The 23,559-nt window shown below is 50.3% G+C and overlaps 1 pseudogene; it reads left to right on the top strand.

Moving 5' to 3' along the window:
- Window positions 1–13,573: 13,573 nt before the first annotated feature.
- LOC135567209 (polysialoglycoprotein-like) lies at window positions 13,574–15,912 on the top strand (annotated as a pseudogene).
- Window positions 15,913–23,559: the final 7,647 nt, after the last annotated feature.

Genomic DNA, 23,559 nt, shown 5'->3' with positions numbered 1-23,559 from the left:
GCTAATACACCCAAATCCAACAGCGTTTGAGTATCTTTTTGCTTTTCTTCTAACCCTGAATGGCAACATTTTATCCTAGTACACAAGTATGTCACTTTATCCATCCACACCCACTCTACTGCCGCATGGCCACTGCGGCTGAGACTTTCACCCTCTCGTTACAGGTATAGCAGGTAACCAACCCCACCCGGGATTTACCCCCTAGGAGTTCCCCTCTACAGGTTTGGGTTTACCTTCCGGGACTTACCATATACCACAAAGCTACGACCGGTCGTAATACAATGGGACTACTGAATAAGCTCAGGCTTTCTAGGTTCGTACCCTATAATTGGTTCAGCCTACGAATCAAATCAAATCAAATCAAATTTATTTATATAGCCCTTCGTACATCAGCTGATATCTCAAAGTACTGTACAGAAACCCAGCCTAAAACCCCAAACAGCAAGCAATGCAGGTGTAAAAGCACGGTGGCTAGGAAAAACTCCCTAGAAAGGCCAAAACCTAGGAAGAAACCTAGAGAGGAACCAGGCTATGTGGGGTGGCCAGTCCTCTTCTGGCTGTGCCGGGTAGAGATTATAACAGAACATGGCCAAGATGTTCAAATGTTCATAAATGACCAGCATGGTCGAATAATAATAAGGCAGAACAGTTGAAACTGGAGCAGCAGCACAGTCAGGTGGACTGGGGACAGCAAGGAGTCATCATGTCAGGTAGTCCTGGGGCACGGTCCTAGGGCTCAGGTCCTCCGAGAGAGAGAAAGAAAGAGAGAATTAGAGAGAGCATATGTGGGGTGGCCAGTCCTCTTCTGGCTGTGCCGGGTGGAGATTATAACAGAACGTGGCCAAGATGTTCAAATGTTCATAAATGACCAGCATGGTCGAATAATAGTAAGGCAGAACAGTTGAAACTGGAGCAGCAGCATGGCCAGGTGGACTGGGGACAGCAAGGAGTCATCATGTCAGGTAGTCCTGGGACATGGTCCTAGGGCCCAGGCCAGTTGAAACTGGAGCAGAAGCATGGCCAGGTGGACTGGGGACAGCAAGGAGTCATCATGTCAGGTAGTCCTGGGGCATGGTCCTAGGGCTCAGGTCCTCCGAGAGAGAGAAAGAAAGAGAGAATTAGAGAGAGCATATGTGGGGTGGCCAGTCCTCTTCTGGCTGTGCCGGGTGGAGATACATTTACATTTACATTTAAGTCATTTAGCAGACGCTCTTATCCAGAGCGACTTACAAATTGGTGCATTCACCTTATGACATCCAGTGGAACAGTAGTGCATCTAAATCTTTTAAAGGGGGGGGTGAGAGGGATTACTTTATCCTATCCTAGGTATTCCTTAAAGAGGTGGGGTTTCAGGTGTCTCCGGAAGGTGGTGATTGACTCCGCTGTCCTGGCGTCGTGAGGGAGTTTGTTCCACCATTGGGGGGCCAGAGCAGCGAACAGTTTTGACTGGGCTGAGCGGGAACTGTACTTCCTCAGTGGTAGGGAGGCGAGCAGGCCAGAGGTGGATGAACGCAGTGCCCTTGTTTGGGTGTAGGGCCTGATCAGAGCCTGGAGGTACTGAGGTGCCGTTCCCCTCACAGCTCCGTAGGCAAGCACCATGGTCTTGTAGCGGATGCGAGCTTCAACTGGAAGCCAGTGGAGAGAGCAGAGGAGCGGGGTGACGTGAGAGAACTTGGGAAGGTTGAACACCAGACGGGCTGCGGCGTTCTGGATGAGTTGTAGGGGTTTAATGGCACAGGCAGGGAGCCCAGCCAACAGCGAGTTGCAGTAATCCAGACGGGAGATGACAAGTGCTTGGATTAGGACCTGCGCCGCTTCCTGTGTGAGGCAGGGTCGTACTCTGCGGATGTTGTAGAGCATGAACCTACAGGAACGGGCCACCGCCTTGATGTTAGTTGAGAACGACAGGGTGTTGTCCAGGATCACGCCAAGGTTCTTAGCGCTCTGGGAGGAGGACACAATGGAGTTGTCAACCGTGATGGCGAGATCATGGAACGGGCAGTCCTTCCCCGGGAGGAAGAGCAGCTCCGTCTTGCCGAGGTTCAGCTTGAGGTGGTGATCCGTCATCCACACTGATATGTCTGCCAGACATGCAGAGATGCGATTCGCCACCTGGTCATCAGAAGGGGGAAAGGAGAAGATTAATTGTGTGTCGTCTGCATAGCAATGATAGGAGAGACCATGTGAGGTTATGACAGAGCCAAGTGACTTGGTGTATAGCGAGAATAGGAGAGGGCCTAGAACAGAGCCCTGGGGGACACCAGTGGTGAGAGCACGTGGTGTGGAGACGGATTCTCGCCACGCCACCTGGTAGGAGCGACCTGTCAGGTAGGACGCAATCCAAGCGTGGGCCGCGCCGGAGATGCCCAACTCGGAGAGGGTGGAGAGGAGGATCTGATGGTTCACAGTATCGAAGGCAGCCGATAGGTCTAGAAGGATGAGAGCAGAGGAGAGAGAGTTAGCTTTAGCAGTGCGGAGCGCCTCCGTGATACAGAGAAGAGCAGTCTCAGTTGAATGACTAGTCTTGAAACCTGACTGATATGGATCAAGAAGGTCATTCTGAGAGAGATAGCGGGAGAGCTGGCCAAGGACGGCACGTTCAAGAGTTTTGGAGAGAAAAGAAAGAAGGGATACTGGTCTGTAGTTGTTGACATCGGAGGGATCGAGTGTAGGTTTTTTCAGAAGGGGTGCAACTCTCGCTCTCTTGAAGACGGAAGGGACGTAGCCAGCGGTCAGGGATGAGTTGATGAGCGAGGTGAGGTAAGGGAGAAGGTCTCCGGAAATGGTCTGGAGAAGAGAGGAGGGGATAGGGTCAAGCGGGCAGGTTGTTGGGCGGCCGGCCGTCACAAGACGAGATTTCATCTGGAGAGAGAGGGAGAAAGAGGTCAGAGCACAGGGTAGGGCAGTGTGAGCAGAACCAGCGGTGTCGTTTGACTTAGCAAACGAGGATCGGATGTCGTCGACCTTCTTTTCAAAATGGTTGACGAAGTCATCTGCAGAGAGGGAGGAGGGGGGGAGGAGGATTCAGGAGGGAGGAGAAGGTGGCAAAGAGCTTCCTAGGGTTAGAGGCAGATGCTTGGAATTTAGAGTGGTAGAAAGTGGCTTTAGCAGCAGAGAGAGAAGAGGAAAATGTAGAGAGGAGGGAGTGAAAGGATGCCAGGTCCGCAGGGAGGCGAGTTTTCCTCCATTTCCGCTCGGCTGCCCGGAGCCCTGTTCTGTGAGCTCGCAATGAGTCGTCGAGCCACGGAGCGGGAGGGGAGGACCGAGCCGGCCTGGAGGATAGGGGACATAGAGAGTCAAAGGATGCAGAAAGGGAGGAGAGGAGGGTTGAGGAGGCAGAATCAGGAGATAGGTTGGAGAAGGTTTGAGCAGAGGGAAGAGATGATAGGATGGAAGAGGAGAGAGTAGCGGGGGAGAGAGAGCGAAGGTTGGGACGGCGCGATACCATCCGAGTAGGGGCAGTGTGGGAAGTGTTGGATGAGAGCGAGAGGGAAAAGGATACAAGGTAGTGGTCGGAGACTTGGAGGGGAGTTGCAATGAGGTTAGTGGAAGAACAGCATCTAGTAAAGATGAGGTTGAGCGTATTTCCTGCCTTGTGAGTAGGGGGAAGGTGAGAGGGTGAGGTCAAAAGAGGAGAGGAGTGGAAAGAAGGAGGCAGAGAGGAATGAGTCAAAGGTAGACGTGGGGAGGTTAAAGTCGCCCAGAACTGTGAGAGGTGAGCCGTCCTCAGGAAAGGAGCTTATCAAGGCATCAAGCTCATTGATGAACTCTCCGAGGGAACCTGGAGGGCGATAAATGATAAGGATGTTAAGCTTGAAAGGGCTGGTAACTGTGACAGCATGGAATTCAAAGGAGGCGATAGACAGATGGGTAAGGGGAGAAAGAGAGAATGACCACTTGGGAGAGATGAGGATCCCGGTGCCACCACCCCGCTGACCAGAAGCTCTCGGGGTGTGCGAGAACACGTGGGCAGACGAAGAGAGAGCAGTAGGAGTAGCAGTGTTGTCTGTGGTGATCCATGTTTCCGTCAGTGCCAAGAAGTCGAGGGACTGGAGGGAGGCATAGGCTGAGATGAACTCTGCCTTGTTGGCCGCAGATCGGCAGTTCCAGAGGCTACCCGAGACCTGGAACTCCACGTGGGTCGTGCGCGCTGGGACCACCAGATTAGGGTGGCCGCGGCCACGCGGTGTGGAGCGTTTGTATGGTCTGTGCAGAGAGGAGAGAACAGGGATAGACAGACACATAGTTGACAGGCTACACAAGAGGCTACGCTAATGCAAAGGAGATTGGAATGACAAGTGGACTACACGTCTCGAGTGTTCAGAAAGTTAAGCTTACGTAGCAAGAATCTTATTGACTAAAATGATTAAAATGATACAGTACTGCTGAAGTAGATTATAACAGAATGTGGCCAAGATGTTCAAATGTTCATAAATGACCAGCATGGTCGAATAATAGTAAGGCAGAACAGTTGAAACTGGAGCAGCAGCATGGCCAGGTGGACTGGGGACAGCAAGGAGTCATCATGTCAGGTAGTCCTGGGGCATGGTCCTAGGGCCCAGGCCAGTTGAAACTGGAGCAGAAGCATGGCCAGGTGGACTGGGGACAGCAAGGAGTCATCATGTCAGGTAGTCCTGGGGCATGGTCCTAGGGCTCAGGTCCTCAGAGAGAGAGAAAGAAAGAGAGAAGGAGAGAATTAGAGAACGCACACTTAGATTCACACAGGACACCGAATAGGACAGGAGAAGTACTCCAGATATAACAAACTGACCCTAGCCCCCCGACACATAAACTACTGCAGCATAAATACTGGAGGCTGAGACAGGAGGGGTCAGGAGACACTGTGGCCCCATCCGAGGACACCCCCGGACAGGGCCAAACAGGAAGGATATAACCCCACCCACTTTGCCAAAGCACAGCCCCCACACCACTAGAGGGATATCTTCAACCGTCAACTTACCATCCTGAGACAAGGCAGAGTATAGCCCACAAAGATCTCCGCCACGGCACAACCCAAGGGGGGCGCCAACCCAGACAGGCTGACCACAACAGTGAATCAACCCACTCAGGTGACGCACCCCCCCAGGGACGGCATGAGAGAGCCCCAGTAAGCCAGTGACTCAGCCCCTGTAACAGGGTTAGAGGCAGAGAATCCCAGTGGAAAGAGGGGAACCGGCCAGGCAGAGACAGCAAGGGCGGTTCGTTGCTCCAGAGCCTTTCCGTTCACCTTCCCACTCCTGGGCCAGACTACACTCAATCATATGACCCACTGAAGAGATGAGTCTTCAGTAAAGACTTAAAGGTTGAGACCGAGTTTGCGTCTCTGACATGGGTAGGCAGACCGTTCCATAAAAATGGAGCTCTATAGGAGAAAGCCCTGCCTCCAGCTGTTTGCTTAGAAATTCTAGGGACAATTAGGAGGCCTGCGTCTTGTGACCGTAGTGTACATGTAGGTATGTACGGCAGGACCAAATCAGAGAGATAGGTAGGAGCAAGCCCATGTAATGCTTTGTAGGTTAGCAGTAAAACCTTGAAATCAGCCCTTGCTTTGACAGGAAGCCAGTGTAGAGAGGCTAGCACTGGAGTAATATGATCAAATTTTTTTGGTTCTAGTCAGGATTTTAGCAGCCGTATTTAGCACTAACTGAAGTTTATTTAGTGCTTTATCCGGGTAGCCGGAAAATAGAGCATTGCAGTAGTCTAACCTAGAAGTGACAAAAGCATGGATTACTGTTTCTGCATCATTTTTGGACAGAAAGTTTCTGATTTTTGCAATGTTACGTAGATGGAAAAAAGCTGTCCTTGAAATGGTCTTGATATGTTCTTCAAAAGAGAGATCAGGGTCCAGAGTAACACCGAGGTCCTTCACAGTTTTATTTGAGACGACTGTACAACCATTAAGATTAATTGTCAGATTCAACAGAAGATCTCTTTGTTTCTTGGGACCTAGAACAAGCATCTCTGTTTTGTCCGAGTTTAATAGTAGAAAGTTTGCAGCCATCCACTTCCTTATGTCTGAAACACATGCTTCTAGCGAGGGCAATTTTGGGGCTTCACCATGTTTCATTGAAATGTACAGCTGTGTGTCATCCGCATAGCAGTGAAAGTTTACATTATGTTTTCGAATAACATCCCCAAGAGGTAAAATATATAGTGAAAACAATAGTGGTCCTAAAACAGAACCTTGAGGAACACCGAAATTTACAGTTGATTTGTCAGAGGACAAACCATTCACAGAGACAAACTGATATCTTTCCGACAGATAAGATCTAAACCAGGCCAGAACATGTCCGTGTAGACCAATTTGGGTTTCCAATCTCTCCAAAAGAATGTGGTGATCGATGGTATCAAAAGCAGCACTAAGGTCTAGGAGCACGAGGACAGATGCAGAGCCTCGGTCCGATGCCATTAAAATGTCATTTACCACCTTCACAAGTGCCGTCTCAGTGCTATGATGGGGTCTAAAACCAGACTGAAGCATTTCGTATACATTGTTTGTCCTCAGGAAGGCAGTGAGTTGCTGCGCAACAGCCTTCTCTAAAATTTTTGAGAGGAATGGAAGATTCGATATAGGCCGATAGTTTTTTATATTTTCTGGGTCAAGGTTTGGCTTTTTCAAGAGAGGCTTTATTACTGCCACTTTTAGTGAGTTTGGTACACATCCAGTGGATAGAGAGCCGTTTAAAAGAGATCTTCTGTTGAATCTGACAATTAATCTTAATGGTTGTACAGTCGTCTCAAATAAAACTGTGAAGGACCTCGGCGTTACTCTGGACCCTGATCTCTCTTTTGAAGAACATATCAAGACCATTTCGAGGACAGCTTTTTTCCATCTACGTAACATTGCAAAAATCAGAAACTTTCTGTCCAAAAATGATGCAGAAAAATTAATCCATGCTTTTGTCACTTCTAGGTTAGACTACTGCAATGCTCTATTTTCCGGCTACCCGGATAAAGCACTAAATAAACTTCAGTTAGTGCTAAATACGGCTGCTAAAATCCTGACTAGAACCAAAAAAATTTGATCATATTACTCCAGTGCTAGCCTCTCTACACTGGCTTCCTGTCAAAGCAAGGGCTGATTTCAGGTTTTACTGCTAACCTACAAAGCATTACATGGGCTTGCTCCTACCTATCTCTCTGATTTGGTCCTGCCGTACATACCTACACGTACGCTACGGTCTTAGGCAGGCCTCCTAATTGTCCCTAGAATTTCTAAGCAAACAGCTGGAGGCAGGGCTTTCTCCTATAGAGCTCCATTTTTATGGAACGGTCTGCCTACCCATGTCAGAGACGCAAACTCGGTCTCAACCTTTAAGTCTTTACTGAAGACTCATCTCTTCAGTGGGTCATATGATTGAGTGTAGTCTGGCCCAGGAGTGGGAAGGTGAACGGAAGGCTCTGGAGCAACGAACCGCCCTTGCTGTCTCTGCCTGGCCGGTTCCCCTCTTTCCACTGGGATTCTCTGCCTCTAACCCTGTTACAGGGGCTGAGTCACTGGCTTACTGGGGCTCTCTCATGCCGTCCCTGGGGGGGGTGCGTCACCTGAGTGGGTTGATTCACTGTTGTGGTCAGCCTGTCTGGGTTGGCGCCCCTGGGTTGTGCCGTGGCGGAGATCTTTGTGGGCTATACTCTGCCTTGTCTCAGGATGGTAAGTTGATGGTTGAAGATATCCCTCTAGTGGTGTGGGGGCTGTGCTTTGGCAAAGTGGGTGGGGTTATATCCTTCCTGTTTGGCCCTGTCCGGGGGTGTCCTCGGATGGGGCCACAGTGTCTCCTGACCCCTCCTGTCTCAGCCTCCAGTATTTATGCTGCAGTAGTTTATGTGTCGGGGGGCTAGGGTCAGTTTGTTATATCTGGAGTACTTCTCCTGTCCTATTCGGTGTCCTGTGTGAATCTAAGTGTGCGTTCTCTAATTCTCTCCTTCTCTCTTTCTTTCTCTCTCTCGGAGGACCTGAGCCCTAGGACCATGCCCCAGGACTACCTGACATGATGACTCCTTGCTGTCCCCAGTCCACCTGGCCATGCTGCTGCTCCAGTTTCAACTGGCCTGGGCCCTAGGACCATGTCCCAGGACTACCTGACATGATGACTCCTTGCTGTCCCCAGTCCACCTGGCCATGCTGCTGCTCCAGTTTCAACTGTTCTGCCTTACTATTATTCGACCATGCTGGTCATTTATGAACATTTGAACATCTTGGCCACGTTCTGTTATAATCTACTTCAGCAGTACTGTATCATTTTAATCATTTTAGTCAATAAGATTCTTGCTACGTAAGCTTAACTTTCTGAACACTCGAGACGTGTAGTCCACTTGTCATTCCAATCTCCTTTGCATTAGCGTAGCCTCTTGTGTAGCCTGTCAACTATGTGTCTGTCTATCCCTGTTCTCTCCTCTCTGCACAGACCATACAAACGCTCCACACCGCGTGGCGCGGCCACCTAATCTGGTGGTCCCAGCGCGCCGACCCACGTGGAGTTCAGGTCTCGGGTAGCCTCTGGAACTGCCGATCTGCGGCCAACAAGGCAGAGTTCATCTCAGCCTATGCCTCCCTCCAGTCCCTCGACTTCTTGGCACTGACGGAAACATGGATCACCACAGACAACACTGCTACTCCTACTGCTCTCTCTTCGTCTGCCCACGTGTTCTCGCACACCCGAGCTTCTGGTCAGCGGGGTGGTGGCACCGTCCTCATCTCTCCCAAGTGGTCATTCTCTCTTTCTCCCCTTACCCATCTGTCTATCGCCTCCTTTGAATTCCATGCTGTCACAGTTACCAGCCCTTTCAAGCTTAACATCCTTATCATTTATCGCCCTCCAGGTTCCCTCGGAGAGTTCATCAATGAGCTTGATGCCTTGATAAGCTCCTTTCCTGAGGACGGCTCACCTCTCACAGTTCTGGGCGACTTTAACCTCCCCACGTCTACCTTTGACTCATTCCTCTCTGCCTCCTTCTTTCCACTCCTCTCCTCTTTTGACCTCACCCTCTCACCTTCCCCCTACTCACAAGGCAGGAAATACGCTCGACCTCATCTTTACTAGATGCTGTTCTTCCACTAACCTCATTGCAACTCCCCTCCAAGTCTCCGACCACTACCTTGTATCCTTTTCCCTCTCGCTCTCATCCAACACTTCCCACACTGCCCCTACTCGGATGGTATCGCGCCGTCCCAACCTTCGCTCTCTCTCCCCCGCTACTCTCTCCTCTTCCATCCTATCATCTCTTCCCTCTGCTCAAACCTTCTCCAACCTATCTCCTGATTCTGCCTCCTCAACCCTCCTCTCCTCCCTTTCTGCATCCTTTGACTCTCTATGTCCCCTATCCTCCAGGCCGGCTCGGTCCTCCCCTCCCGCTCCGTGGCTCGACGACTCATTGCGAGCTCACAGAACAGGGCTCCGGGCAGCCGGCGGAAATGGAGGAAAACTCGCCTCCCCTGCGGACCTGGCATCCTTTCACTCCCTCCTCTCTACATTTTCCTCTTCTCTCTCTGCTGCTAAAGCCACTTTCTACCACTCTAAATTCCAAGCATCTGCCTCTAACCCTAGGAAGCTCTTTGCCACCTTCTCCTCCCTCCTGAATCCTCCCCCTCCCCCCCTCCTCCTCTCTCTGCAGATGACTTCGTCAACCATTTTGAAAAGAAGGTCGGCGACATCCGATCCTCGTTTGCTAAGTCAAACGACACCGCTGGTTCTGCTCACACTGCCCTACCCTGTGCTCTGACCTCTTTCTCCCCTCTCTCTCCAGATGAAATCTCGCGTCTTGTGACGACCGGCCGCCCAACAACCTGCCCGCTTGACCCTATCCCCTCCTCTCTTCTCCAGACCATTTCCGGAGACCTTCTCCCTTACCTCACCTCGCTCATCAACTCATCCCTGACCGCTGGCTACGTCCCTTCCGTCTTCAAGAGAGCGAGAGTTGCACCCCTTCTGAAAAAACCTACACTCGATCCCTCCGATGTCAACAACTACAGACCAGTATCCCTTCTTTCTTTTCTCTCCAAAACTCTTGAACGTGCCGTCCTTGGCCAGCTCTCCCGCTATCTCTCTCAGAATGACCTTCTTGATCCAAATCAGTCAGGTTTCAAGACTAGTCATTCAACTGAGACTGCTCTTCTCTGTATCACGGAGCGCTCCGCACTGCTAAAGCTAACTCTCTCTCCTCTGCTCTCATCCTTCTAGACCTATCGGCTGCCTTCGATACTGTGAACCATCAGATCCTCCTCTCCACCCTCTCCGAGTTGGGCATCTCCGGCGCGGCCCACGCTTGGATTGCGTCCTACCTGACAGGTCGCTCCTACCAGGTGGCGTGGCGAGAATCCGTCTCCACACCACGTGCTCTCACCACTGGTGTCCCCCAGGGCTCTGTTCTAGGCCCTCTCCTATTCTCGCTATACACCAAGTCACTTGGCTCTGTCATAACCTCACATGGTCTCTCCTATCATTGCTATGCAGACGACACACAATTAATCTTCTCCTTTCCCCCTTCTGATGACCAGGTGGCGAATCGCATCTCTGCATGTCTGGCAGACATATCAGTGTGGATGACGGATCACCACCTCAAGCTGAACCTCGGCAAGACGGAGCTGCTCTTCCTCCCGGGGAAGGACTGCCCGTTCCATGATCTCGCCATCACGGTTGACAACTCCATTGTGTCCTCCTCCCAGAGCGCTAAGAACCTTGGCGTGATCCTGGACAACACCCTGTCGTTCTCAACTAACATCAAGGCGGTGGCCCGTTCCTGTAGGTTCATGCTCTACAACATCCGCAGAGTACGACCCTGCCTCACACAGGAAGCGGCGCAGGTCCTAATCCAGGCACTTGTCATCTCCCGTCTGGATTACTGCAACTCGCTGTTGGCTGGGCTCCCTGCCTGTGCCATTAAACCCCTACAACTCATCAGAACGCCGCAGCCCGTCTGGTGTTCAACCTTCCCAAGTTCTCTCACGTCACCCCGCTCCTCCGCTCTCTCCACTGGCTTCCAGTTGAAGCTCGCATCCGCTACAAGACCATGGTGCTTGCCTACGGAGCTGTGAGGGGAACGGCACCTCAGTACCTCCAGGCTCTGATCAGGCCCTACACCCAAACAAGGGCACTGCGTTCATCCACCTCTGGCCTGCTCGCCTCCCTACCACTGAGGAAGTACAGTTCCCGCTCAGCCCAGTCAAAACTGTTCGCTGCTCTGGCCCCCAATGGTGGAACAAACTCCCTCACGACGCCAGGACAGCGGAGTCAATCACCACCTTCCGGAGACACCTGAAACCCCACCTCTTTAAGGAATACCTAGGATAGGATAAAGTAATCCCTCTCACCCCCTTTAAAAGATTTAGATGCACTACTGTTCCACTGGATGTCATAAGGTGAATGCACCAATTTGTAAGTCGCTCTGGATAAGAGAGTCTGCTAAATGACTTAAATGTAAATGTAAATGTATCTCCACCCGGCACAGCCAGAAGAGGACTGGCTGGCCATTCTCAACTGTTCTGCCTTATTCTTATTCTTCCATTTTGGTCATTTAGGGGAGTTTTCATTTGAACATCTTGGCCATTTCTGTTATAATATAAATCTTTGATTTGATTTTCTTTCTCTTCTCGGAGGCTGAGCCAGGAAGAGGACTACCTGACATGATGACTTATTGTAGTCCCAGTCCCCTGACTGTGCTTTGTGCTCAGTTTCAACTGTTCTGCCTTATTAATTCCCCATGTGGTCAACTCTAGGTTTCTTCCTGTTCTGTTTCTCTAGCCGCAGCCATTCTGTGGATGGATAAAGTTCCTCTTTTTCCTAGGATTTTGCCAGGGTTTTCCTAGCCACCGCTTACACCTGCATTGCTTGCTGTTTGGGGTTTTAGGCTGGGTTTCTGTACAGTACTTTGAGATATGGCTGATGTACGAAGGGCTATATAAATAAATTTGATTTGATTTGATTTGATTCGTAGGCTGAACCAATTAGGAAACCTAGAAAGCCTGAGCTTATTCAGTAGTCCCATTGTAATCATTTGTGGTATATGGTAAGTCCCGTTAAACCTGTAAGAGGGGAACTCCTAACAAATCCCGTGGGGTTGGTTACCTGCTAACCTGATTGAGAGGGTGACTATCCGCAGTGGCCAATAAAATCCTTCATACAGTGGGTGTGGATGGATAAAGCTGTAGATATAGCCTTCTCCAGGTCCTCAGACACTAGGATAAAGGATGTTGCCATTCAGGGTTAGAAGAAAAGCAAAAGATACTCAAAGAGCAAATGAGGAAAACATGATATATTAGGATTTATGTTAGTAGCAATAGAATATTTTATCTCAGCTAGCAAGCTAACATATTTATTTATGTATGTGATCTATGTAAATAAATAAATGGCCTTTGAAGGACTATGGTGGAGGCCTACCCATTTCCCAGGAGCATTGATGGATATGTGGTGTGTTTAAATATCTTTGAAGATTACACCTAAAATAATTAGGCCTACTTCTTTCTACTGCTGATCTGAGACCATTAGGGTTAATCATTACAGATATAAATGTGTTATCAAACAGTGATATTTGAAAAGATTGCCTGCCCACCAACAATAAAATCATACATATGTTCTACATGGTCTATTTCTATCTGAGCTGTAACAACTCAATCCTCAGACACTAGCTGGAGATAAGCCATGTTTGTCAGGAAACGGTCATCTGTGGCCTCACTATAAGCCTCTATTGCAGGTTAGGGAAGACATTACCTGTTGAATGTCCTTATTTTCATGATCATGGGAGGTGCAAATGAGGAAAACATGATATATTAGGATTTATGTTAGTAGCAATAGAATATTTAAAGGAATTTTTCTAAATATGCTACCTATAAGTCGGTCATCTTTATTTTCATGCTATTGATATATGTAAATAAATAAATATACTCAACCTGTAAAACTTTCTCCTCAGTTTCTTGTTACCCTGTTGGAAAGTCCCAGGAGCATTGTAAAACTCTGCAGATTTGGGTACAGTGTTTATTTCCACAACCCTTCTAGCTATGTTCTTTGTCAAATGTCTATGGTGCTGCTGTGTTTTTTCCCCCTAATCATTTTTGATCATTCAACAGCATAGGGTAATCTGTCAAATAATGCTGTCAAACCTTTTGCTGCCCTTAACCAACTTGATGTCATCAACATATGTTCTACATGCCCTGTCTATTTCTATCTGACGCTAAACAAGCTCAATCAAGCATTGCCTGAAACATATACTTTGAAACCTGTTGGGTTCATGTTGCTCAAAAGTGGCCTTAGCAATTTGGCCATGGGAAGACATGTGTTGCTGTTGAATACCCAACTGTTCCTTTTTTTCTCATGGGAATATTTAGAGACCAATTGCTGCCAAGCTTCTCCAAACCATGGTTGCTCTCTGTTTAATGATGCCCTGTTCTGAGGATATGCTTAACTAAGGCGCATGTTTTATTCTTCACTGCTACCTCTTAATATACCGGCCCGTTGGCGAACTCACCTCTGGTAACACTTTCCCGTCCTCAGTTTCTTGTTACCCTGTTGGAAAGGCCCGTCTGAAGCAAGATCACCTCTGCAGCTTGGAGGTAGTGTTTATTTCCACAACCCTTCTAGCTATGTTCTTTGGCCCGTCTGCTTTCCTGTTCTTGTCGCTGGTGCCCGTCTTGACACGCACCTCTGGCAGCATAGACCGGCCCGTCTGGCAATGCGCCACCTCTTGCTGTGTAAGGCCCGAAGGATAAGAGCGTCTCTCTGCAATGACCTGGAATGCCTTAACCTACCCGTTTCAGAGCTGTCCACCTCAAATGCTGCGTCTCCATTGTGCATGCCCTGGCCTTGCTGCGATCCATAGGGTCTGACGCGCCACCTCTGAGCCAGAGAAGGCCCGTCTGAAACATATACCTCTGAAACCTGTTGGGTTCATGTTGCTCAAAGCCACCTCTAGCAATTTGGCCTAGCCCGTCTGAACAGATGTGTTGCTCTGCTGCGACAACTGTTCCTTTTGTTTTTCTCAAGAATATTTAGCCCAATGAAGTCTGAATCCCAAGCTTCCCAAACCATGGCTCTCTGGCAAATGATGCCACCTCTGAAAAGCTGCGGCCATGCCTCTGAGGACGCCACCTCTGGCGCTGCGACCGGCCCGTCTGACGACGCCACCTCTGGCTGCGACCGGCCCGTCTGACGACGCCACCTCTGACGCTGCGACCCGGCCCGTCTGACACGCCACCTCTGGCCTTCCTGCTGCGACCGGCCCGTCTGGCAAACGCCACCTCTGGCTGCGACGGCCCTCTGACGGAGAAGCTGGCGCATGCCTCTGGCCACCTCTGACGCGCTGCGACCGGCCCGTCTGGCGACGCCACCTCTGGCGCTGCGACCGGCCCGTCTGACGACGCCACCTCTGGCCGCTGCGACCGGCCCGTCTGGCGCCACCTCTGACGCTGCGACCGGCCCGTCTGGCGACGCCACCTCTCTGGCGGCAACGCCACCTCTGGCCGCCCGTCTGGCGGCGCCACCTCTGGCTGCGACCGGCCCGTCTGGCCGGACGCCACCTCTGGCGCTGCGACCGGCCCGTCTGGCACGCCACCTCTGGCGCTGCGACCGGCCCGTCTGGCGACGCCACCTCTGACGCTGCGACGCGCCGTCTGACGGCCACCTCTGACCGTCTGCCCGTCTGACGCCACCTCTGGCGCTGCGACCGGCCCGTCTGACGACGCCACCTCTGACGCTGCGACCGGCCCGTCTGGCAGCGCCACCTCTGGCTATGCGACCGGCCCGTCTGGACGACGCCACCTCTGGACGCTGCGACCGGCCCGTCTGGCGACGCCACCTCTGGCGCTGCGACCGGCCCGTCTGGCGACGCCACCTCTGGCGCTGCGACCGGCCCGTCTGGCGACGCCACCTCTGGCTGCGACGCTGCGACCGGCCCGTCTGACGACGGCCCGTCTCTGCCACCTCTGCTGCGACCGGCCCGTCTGACGACGCCACCTCTGGACGCTGCGACCCCGGCCCGTCTGGGCACGCCACCTCTGGCGCTGCGACCGGCCCGTCTGACGACGCCACCTCTGGCTGCGACCGGCCCGTCTGACGCGCCACCTCTGGCGACTGCGGTCGACGGCCCGTCTGACCGCGCCACCTCTGACGCTGCGACCGGCCCGTCTGACGACGCCACCTCTGACGCTGCGACCTCTGGCCGTCTCTGCGACCGGCCCGTCCCCACCTCTGGCGCTGCGGCCGGCCCGTCTGGCGCGCCACCTCTGGCGCGACACCCGTCTGGCGCGCCACCTCTGGCGACCGGCCCGTCTGGCGGCACGCCACCTCTGACCTCTGCTGCGACCGGCCCGTCTGGCGCCCACCTCTGGCGCTGCGACCGGCCCGTCTGGCGGCACGCCACCTCTGACGCTGCGACCGGCCCGTCTGACGCGCCACCTCTGCCTGCGACCTCCCGTCTGGCCGACGCCACCTCTGGCCTGCGACCGGCCCGTCTGATGACGCCACCTCTGGCTGCTGCGACCCGGCCCGTCTGACGACGCCACCTCTGACGCTGCGACCGGCCCGTCTGGCGCGCCACCTCTGGCTGCGACCGGCCCGTCTGGCAGCCACCGCCACCTCTGACGCTGCGGCAGCCGTCTGGCTCTGCGCGCCGGCCCGTCTGGCGACGCCACCTCTGGCTGCGACCGGCCCGTCTGGCACGCCACCTCTGGCCTTTGCGACAGCCCCGTCTGACGCGCCACCTCTGACGCTGCGACCGGCCCGTCTGCGACGCCACCTCTGGCTGCGGCACGACCCCGGCCCGTCTGGCTGGTGGCCGTGCAACGCCACCCTCTGGCGCTGCGACGGCCCGTCTGTGACGCCACCTCTGACGCTGCGACCGGCCCCCGTCTGGCAGACGCCACCTCTGGCTGCGGCCCGGCCGCGACCTCTGACGCTGCCCGTCTGGCGGCGACGCCACCTCTGACGCTGCGACCGGCCCGTCTGACGACGCCACCTCTGGCTGCGACCGGCCCGTCTGAAACGCCACCTCTGGCTGCGACCGGCCCGTCCGGCGGCGACGCCATGGATATCTGACGTGGGACATGCAAGAGTTCATGGGTACTCTACTCTAGTGTGTGTACCTGCATTTGCTTGTTTTAGCTCAAATAAACATTAACTGTAATACTTGTGTCCTCTGTATTGTTTTGGTGGCTCTACTTGGAGTTGAAGGGTCTATGACCTGACTTGAGTAACTGGGGTGATGGCAACATTTATTTAGCATTATATCTTTGTGCCAGCAATATTACTCTGACCCCTGTGTTTTAAATTTCCATTTGACTTAAGCTACATTTGCTCAGTGTTGGTCCATTTATGCTAGTAGCATCATGATACCTCAAACAACATTTTCACCTGTGACTTGTTGCTGTGTGTTTTGCCTACTTTTCTACATGAGAACTACGGTTTTTACTCTTCAATTACCGTTTATATTTTTGGTTTCCCTCAATTTTTCACTTGTGTCAGAGTTGCGTCAATTCGTATCAGGATAAATATGACAATGAGGCACCGGCGTATGCTGTTTTTTTATTAGCTAAGCAATAAGTGGTAAATGCATTGTTTGTATATACGGGCTCTCTGTCCCACCACAGGGCAAAACAGAGCGGACTTGTTCTGACAAAGCTATTTTAATATACTCAGAAGTAGTTCCTGCTTCCGAGCCCTGTCACAGCAGATAATATTCAATCACATATGGTAACTACGAGGCTATAGTGCATAACATAATCCCCTTTATACACCCTGTGGGGTTTAACCACACCATCCGATATACTAGGTTGCTGATGAACCCAGGAACTTTAAACCTTTATTTTGTGAATATGAAGTGATGCATGTCCCTTTGTTTAACATTTATATAGAAACGTGAGTTTTTGATTCCCCCTTTTGACACCCACAAGGGTGTCACTCCCTATCCTTTATTTCAGTGCTCCCAACATAGTAATATGCTAATAGCATTTCATGAAAATAATACAAAGTTTAAAAAAAAACATATTTTTACAGAAAAACAAAAGAGGAAATCAACCAAGAAAAATAGAACAAAAATCAAGTGATATATGCTTTTGTCTCCCCCTTTTGACACCCCATAAGGGTGTCACTTATCAAAAACAGGATAACACTTTATTGTTTATTGCGTGTAAGATATAGGATACAACTTTGGTCATGGAAAACAGTAAAGCAAAGCATTATTAACCATCTGGTCCTCTCAGCTACTCTTATCCTGTACCAGTTGGGCTTCCACCCCAGGGACTCCAAACCTTCACGAACAGGGAGGACAAACATACTGGAAAGAACTTATCATAAAACAAAAATGTAAAAGAAGGAACTGTGGTGGTGTAATATTTGTTCTACTACCTCACCCACAGCATACCATGGGTCATCTCAGTCAGTCCCATCCTCCCCTGAAAGCTTGATTCAGTATCAGCATCTCCAACTGGAGCATCAAGCAAAGGCATCATGCCTGAAGCCTTCATCTGTAACAGACTTCTTAAAACACGGTATGATGCAAGCACAGCACATCAATTATAAAAATACAAGAATTAGGGTCAGAAATCCAGTAACCACCATATCAGTGTACTTACCAAACCAGGCTCCCAACCAAGAGAACAGTCAGACTCCTCCACCCCCGCCATGGTCCTCATCTCAGCAGCATCAAGCCCACTAAGGGCCCTAGATATACTACCATCTGGACTGGTGTTATTAGGAATAAACGTGCAACATTGTTCACCATACATCTTACAGACACCCCTCTGACTGGCAAGAAAGCATATCCAAAAGCAAGTCTATTCTGTCTGGCAACCCTAGATGTGGCCTCCAGCTGTTCAGACATACCAGTGAGTGCATCACGGGAGTAATTCACAAAACGCTGTTGATTATAGTAGATATAATTTATCCATGCAGTCTGTCTTGCATCCACTGGCTGGACCTATAATAGGTAGTAAGTGCCAGAGTCCATCATTCCTACCCAAGGCCTGAAACTCATGAGGAACCCCCACTGGCACACCCAACAGATTATTGTAAATGTAAAATCAAATCAAATCAAATGTATTTATATAGCCCTTCGTACATCAGCTGATATCTCCAAGTGCTGTACAGAAACCCAGCCTAAAACCCCAAACAGCAAGCAATGCAGGTGTAGAAGCACGGTGGCTAGGAAAAACTCCTAGAAAGCCCCAAAACCTAGGAAGAAACATAGAGAGGAACCAGGCTATGTGGGGTGGCCAGTCCTCTTCTGGCTGTGCCGGTGGAGATTATAACAGAACATGGCCCAAATGTTCATAAATGACCAGCATGGTCAATAATAATAAGGCAGAACAGTTGAAACTGGAGCAGCGGCACGGCCAGGTGGACTGGGTACAGCAAGGATTCATCAGGGAGATCCTCCTCCTTGCTGGCCTTTACCCACGCTACGTCATTTCGGTCACAACTTGCAGGCTTGTTTTTCAACTTGCAGTTGCTGTGCGTTTTGTTGCCAACCTATTTTGCTACCTGACAACTTCCACGTTTTTCACTTTTTAATTACCCGTTCATATATTTATTTATTTTTTCCTCAACTTTTTCCTCCGGACGCTTTATCTGGACACGATTCGTCAGGACCTCCAACAACCGAAGCTAAAGTAGTAACATTAACATGATGCCTTCTAATTGCAGCCGCTGTGCTCGCCTTACAGCGAGGATAGCTGTACTGCAAGCCCAGCTTCAGAGCGCATATTGTCGTTAGGCAGGTAATTTCAGTGTAGGAAAGGATGAAACGTCTGTGCCACCCAGTAAGTACAGATAGTAGTATAAATCCTGGCACAGTCCCCGCAGCCGGACAACTTTCTCACGGTTTCTGGAAGGAAATGCTGTGGGCAGCTCAGCTCAGCCGGTGTTCAGCTCTCAACAGAAACTTTCCAACCCGGTTTTCCCATTAAGCAGCGGGTTTCAGAGGCCGAGTCTTCTCTGGTCTCTACTCCTCCGTTACGAAGTCTGAGGCGCGAACTTCCCGCCATTAGCTCTGACAAATTGAAAACTCTAGTCATTGGCGACTCCATTACCCGCAGTATTAGACTTGGCGAATCATCCAGCGATCATACACTGTTTACCTGGGGGCAGGGCTACCGACGTTAAGGCTAATCTGAAGATGGTGCTGGCTAAAGCTAAAACTGGCGAGTGCAGAGAGTATAGAGATATTGTTATCCCACGTCGGCACCAACGATGTTAGGATGAAACAGTCCAGAGATCACCAAGCGCAGCATAGCTTCTGCGTGCATATCAGCTAGAAAGATGTGTCGGCATCAGTGAGTAATTGTCTCTGGCCCCCTCCCAGTTAGGGGAGTGATGAGCTCTACAGCAGAGTCTCACAACTCAATCGCTGGTTGAAAACTGTTTCTGCCCCTCCCAAAAGATAGAATTTGTAGATAATTGGCCCTCTTTCTGGGACTCACCCAAACAGGACCAAGCCTGACCTGCTGAGGTGTGGGACTCCATCCTAGCTGGAGGGTGCTCTCATCTTATCTACCAACATAGACAGGGCTCTAACTCCTCTAGCTCCACAATGAAATAGGGTGCAGGCCAGGCAGCAGGCTATTGGCCAGCCTGCCAGCATAGTGGAGTGCCACTAGCATAGTCAGTGTAGTCAGCTCAGCTATCACCATTGAGACCGTGTCTGTGCCTCGACCTAGGTTGGGCAAAACTAAACATGGCGGTGTTCGCCTTAGCAATCTCACTAGGATAAAGACCACCTCCATTCCTGTCATTACTGAAAGAGATCATGATACCTCACATCTCACAATGGGGCTACTTAATGTTAGATCCTTACTCAAAGGTAATTATAGTCAATGAACTAATCACTGATCATAATCTTGATGTGTGATTGGCCTGACTGAAACATGACAAGCCTGATGAATTTACTGTGTTAAATGAGGCCTCACCTGGCTACACTAGTGACCCGCATCCCCGTGCATCCCGCAGGCGGAGAGTGTTGCTAACATTCACGATAGCAAATTTCAATTTACAAAAAAAAATAGCGTTTTCGTCTTTTGAGCTTCTAGTCATGAAATCTATGCGGCACTATATGCTTTTATAGCTTTACTGTTTACGGGCCTCTGGGCCATTACTTAGTTCTCACTAATTCCTGAACCCTTGTAATCGCCCAAGATAATATTCTGGCTGTTGACACCAATATTCATGGAAAAGTCACGAACCCACTCAGGCTTTCGAGCCATCATCGTGTTGTCAACATCTGGACCTTTCACTGTGCAGTCTGCGCTGGACGGCTCCCATGGGGCAAATGTTGTGGATGCTCCTCATAATCACCATTTATTACGTTTGCAATACACTCAGACCCAGAACATCAAGGGGCTCGTGCTATAAATTCACAGACAGCACAAGAATTCCTTGATGCTGCTCAACTCCTCTGCCTACTGTTTTCCAGAGAGACAAAAATCGTTAACCGCCTAACTGAAAGTCTCAATTTAACCTTTTGCGCAGCTAGATGCAGTTACAAAACTAAAAATCTCATGAAAGCTGGCTCCTATTTTGAAAGCTGCCCCGAGCTCTGAGAGCCAGCCGAGGCAGGCGATGGCACCCAGGCTGGAGTCTTCCGCCAGCTGAAGGGCGGCCGTGCAGAGCCCTTACTGCTGCTCGATCATCTATTTTCTAACTAATTGAAGGAAGTAAGAACAATCGAAATTCACGATACTGTCGCAAAAGCTAACTAAAGCACAGCATTCCCCAGAGGAGATGACTTTCACTTTGCAGCAGTGATAAATTCACTTTGAGAAAGATGATGATAGGACTCCTCTTAAACCTGCGTGATGCAACCTCGGTTGTCCTGAGGAGTCTGCACGGCAGGACCTAGGATCAGAGAGAGCATCAAAAATATCTGGTATATATCTCTTGACACAATGATGAAATAATCATGGCCTCTAAACCTTTCAGAAGCTATACTGAAACTACTGAAACTGCTTCCCTGGTAGCTGACTCTATGTTAACATCCGCGGATGACCAAACTTTCACTAAAGCGGCGTGGCAAAGCACTATAGCTGAAAAGCGAAACATGACGAAATATAAAAAACTGCTCGACTAATCTTCCATTCCTCTCAAAGTACAGAGAAGGCTTTGTTGCGCAACAGCTCTTCCTGAACAAGCAATGTTGTCTTCGGTGCTAGCACTGAGCGTACGCTGAGTGGTAAATGTTATTTTAGCCGGACCGGGCTCATCTGTCGTGCTCTAGATTGCGTGCTTTTGTTACCATCGTCACCACGGGCTGCACCAGGGTGTCGAATCAGAAATGGAGCCAGAGCAAATAAAAATCAACTACGACCAGCTATTAAGTGTTCATTGAAAATTTTAAATGGCATATATCTATTGAACCTAATTAACCTGCACAACCTAACAAATATATTACAATATGATCAGATAAATAAAGCAGCACTCTTATGAGCTCTGTCGTAATCTTTTTCGCTCAGCAGACAAATATAAATATGCTATGAACATTAGTGAAAGAGCCATTATTCAGAGCACCATCAGCCAGACATATTTTCTATTTGCAGCACAAGTGAGCTAAATTCCCACTTCAAAAGAAAAGCAATAGCCTTTAATTTTCTATCTTTGAAATATTTTAAAGCTATAATTGGATTAGCAAAGAATGCAAAAATATTGTCAAGCAACACTTTGTTTGGGAGAAAGTAACATGCAGTGAAGAGCAAATATTAGAGTTTACAACTTTTCAAACTTGAACTGGTAAAAACTCCTAAAAATGTGATTGCTGGCAATGTTCACTGAGCATTGGTATGATGTGATCCCGATCTTTCCACAAGTTCATCAATGTTAGGTAGGCTGAAGAAATCCTCAGGGAAATTGGTCGGCAGCTGTTCTGTGTCGACGTCGAAGCAATTCAGGTTCATCAAAGAGTCGCTGATTGTTCACACAGGTATGTGCTGCCAGGCATAGACTGGCGTTTGGCTAGCACAGAATGCTGCGGAACGCTGTGCCGGAGCGGCGGCGGCGCGCAGCGCCCGTCTGCCGCACATGTTGCCACTCGGTGCATCTGCTACGTGAGATCAATCGGCTCCATTTGGACAGGTTTGGCTGTGCGTCGGCGGCAAATGAACGTGCCGGCAGTTCCAACATCGTAGCACCGGAATCGTCGAGATGAACAGCGTCATCTACCTGGCACATCGGCCAGCTGTGATGCCGGGCCCCGCTGTGAAGGCTTCTCTTTTCATGGTCTGGCGGCTGGGAGTGGCTCAGAGCTAACTCGCATCGGTCGCCTCCCAGTCAGTTGGTTTTGGCTGCCTTCGCTGCCACTGTACACATATCGAGAGTGTTTGACCTCCTGGCCTCTGGTTGTGCATTCAATGACTCGCAATCAGGCGACCCAAGCAATGTCACCAGGCTGTTTAGTATCGCGTCGCGGGTTGTGTTGTGTCTTTCCTTTGCTCGTAAGAGGCAGAGCAAATCTCCTCGCGGCTTTCGAGCATCTTTGAGCACCGCTCCCTGGCCACCGACAAGGCACCTCTGCCATGAGCTGTCACCGTAACTAAGATTTCCCAGCTCGCGTCAGCTGCCTTGAACTGAGCGGTGAGACTCAGACACAGCTGACTAAGGGTGCGTGCGTGATGTTGCTTTCATCACATAACCATTTTCAGGCACAGCGCTCCTGTGATGCAATGATAAGCTGTCAGCACCTATCAACGTTCCCTCTTGCATCTTTCCGTATCTTAAAAGCAACCGATAGCTCACTGATGTCACACATCGCGGAGTGCCTCCGTCAGTGTCCAAGCCGCACGGATTTTCCCGAGGCAGCTCCATCATCGCGCATCTTGACACCTGTCTTCTACAAAATGCATGCCCATAATTGTGCCGTAGCATGGAGGCGTAAGCTCTGTCGCAGCAGGTCGGGGTCCTTCCGCGGTAGCGTGACGGCTGGGCAATGTCAGAAATGGCTCAGTGCTCTAACTGCAGCAAGAAACCAAGCGCAATCATCTTCCCTTTCTGCAAGCTGCTGACGATGGACAACTGTCTGCGTGTAATGTTTCTGCTCAAGATCTCACATTTAAAGAGTTGCCTTTCTGGGCGAAAACTCGTCACAAGCACAATCATGCGGTTATCGATAATCCCCTCGTGGCCGGGCTGTTGCGTCTCTTCTGCCAAAATAAAACTGGCCTTGTTGCAGCCTGGCCTGTTGAGTAACGAGCCAGATGAGATCTGAACACCACGCCACTGTAACCTTTTCTTGCCCCCAGCATGCCATGTGCTGATCTTCAGACGAGCGTGTTTCGCGATCTCGAGTATGCTCTTCTCAGTGCCGCCACACTGCACACAGACACACGGCGCTTTCGGCCACACTCCGTGGCCACTCCGACTCCCTTGACTGAAGCCCGATTCTCAGTATCACCACCGTTTACTCATTTTGATGGTATCTGAAAGTTAATTTTACTGTGTTCTTCCAATAAGCCGAAATGGTAACCCTGAGTCGTGTCGAAATGTAGTATGGCGCCCGGCCTAATAATAAATCAAGATAAATCCCGAGGCTTCCGCTTCTTCTTCTTGAGCGGATGTCGGGTATATTGATACCACAGGATCAACTGTGAGGTTC

This window comes from Oncorhynchus nerka, unplaced genomic scaffold (genome assembly GCF_034236695.1).
Source record: "Oncorhynchus nerka isolate Pitt River unplaced genomic scaffold, Oner_Uvic_2.0 unplaced_scaffold_2371, whole genome shotgun sequence".
Lineage (NCBI taxonomy): Eukaryota > Metazoa > Chordata > Actinopteri > Salmoniformes > Salmonidae > Oncorhynchus > Oncorhynchus nerka.
The sequence above is the reverse complement of the archived record's forward strand: the minus strand, read 5'-3'. Positions and strand labels throughout refer to the sequence as shown.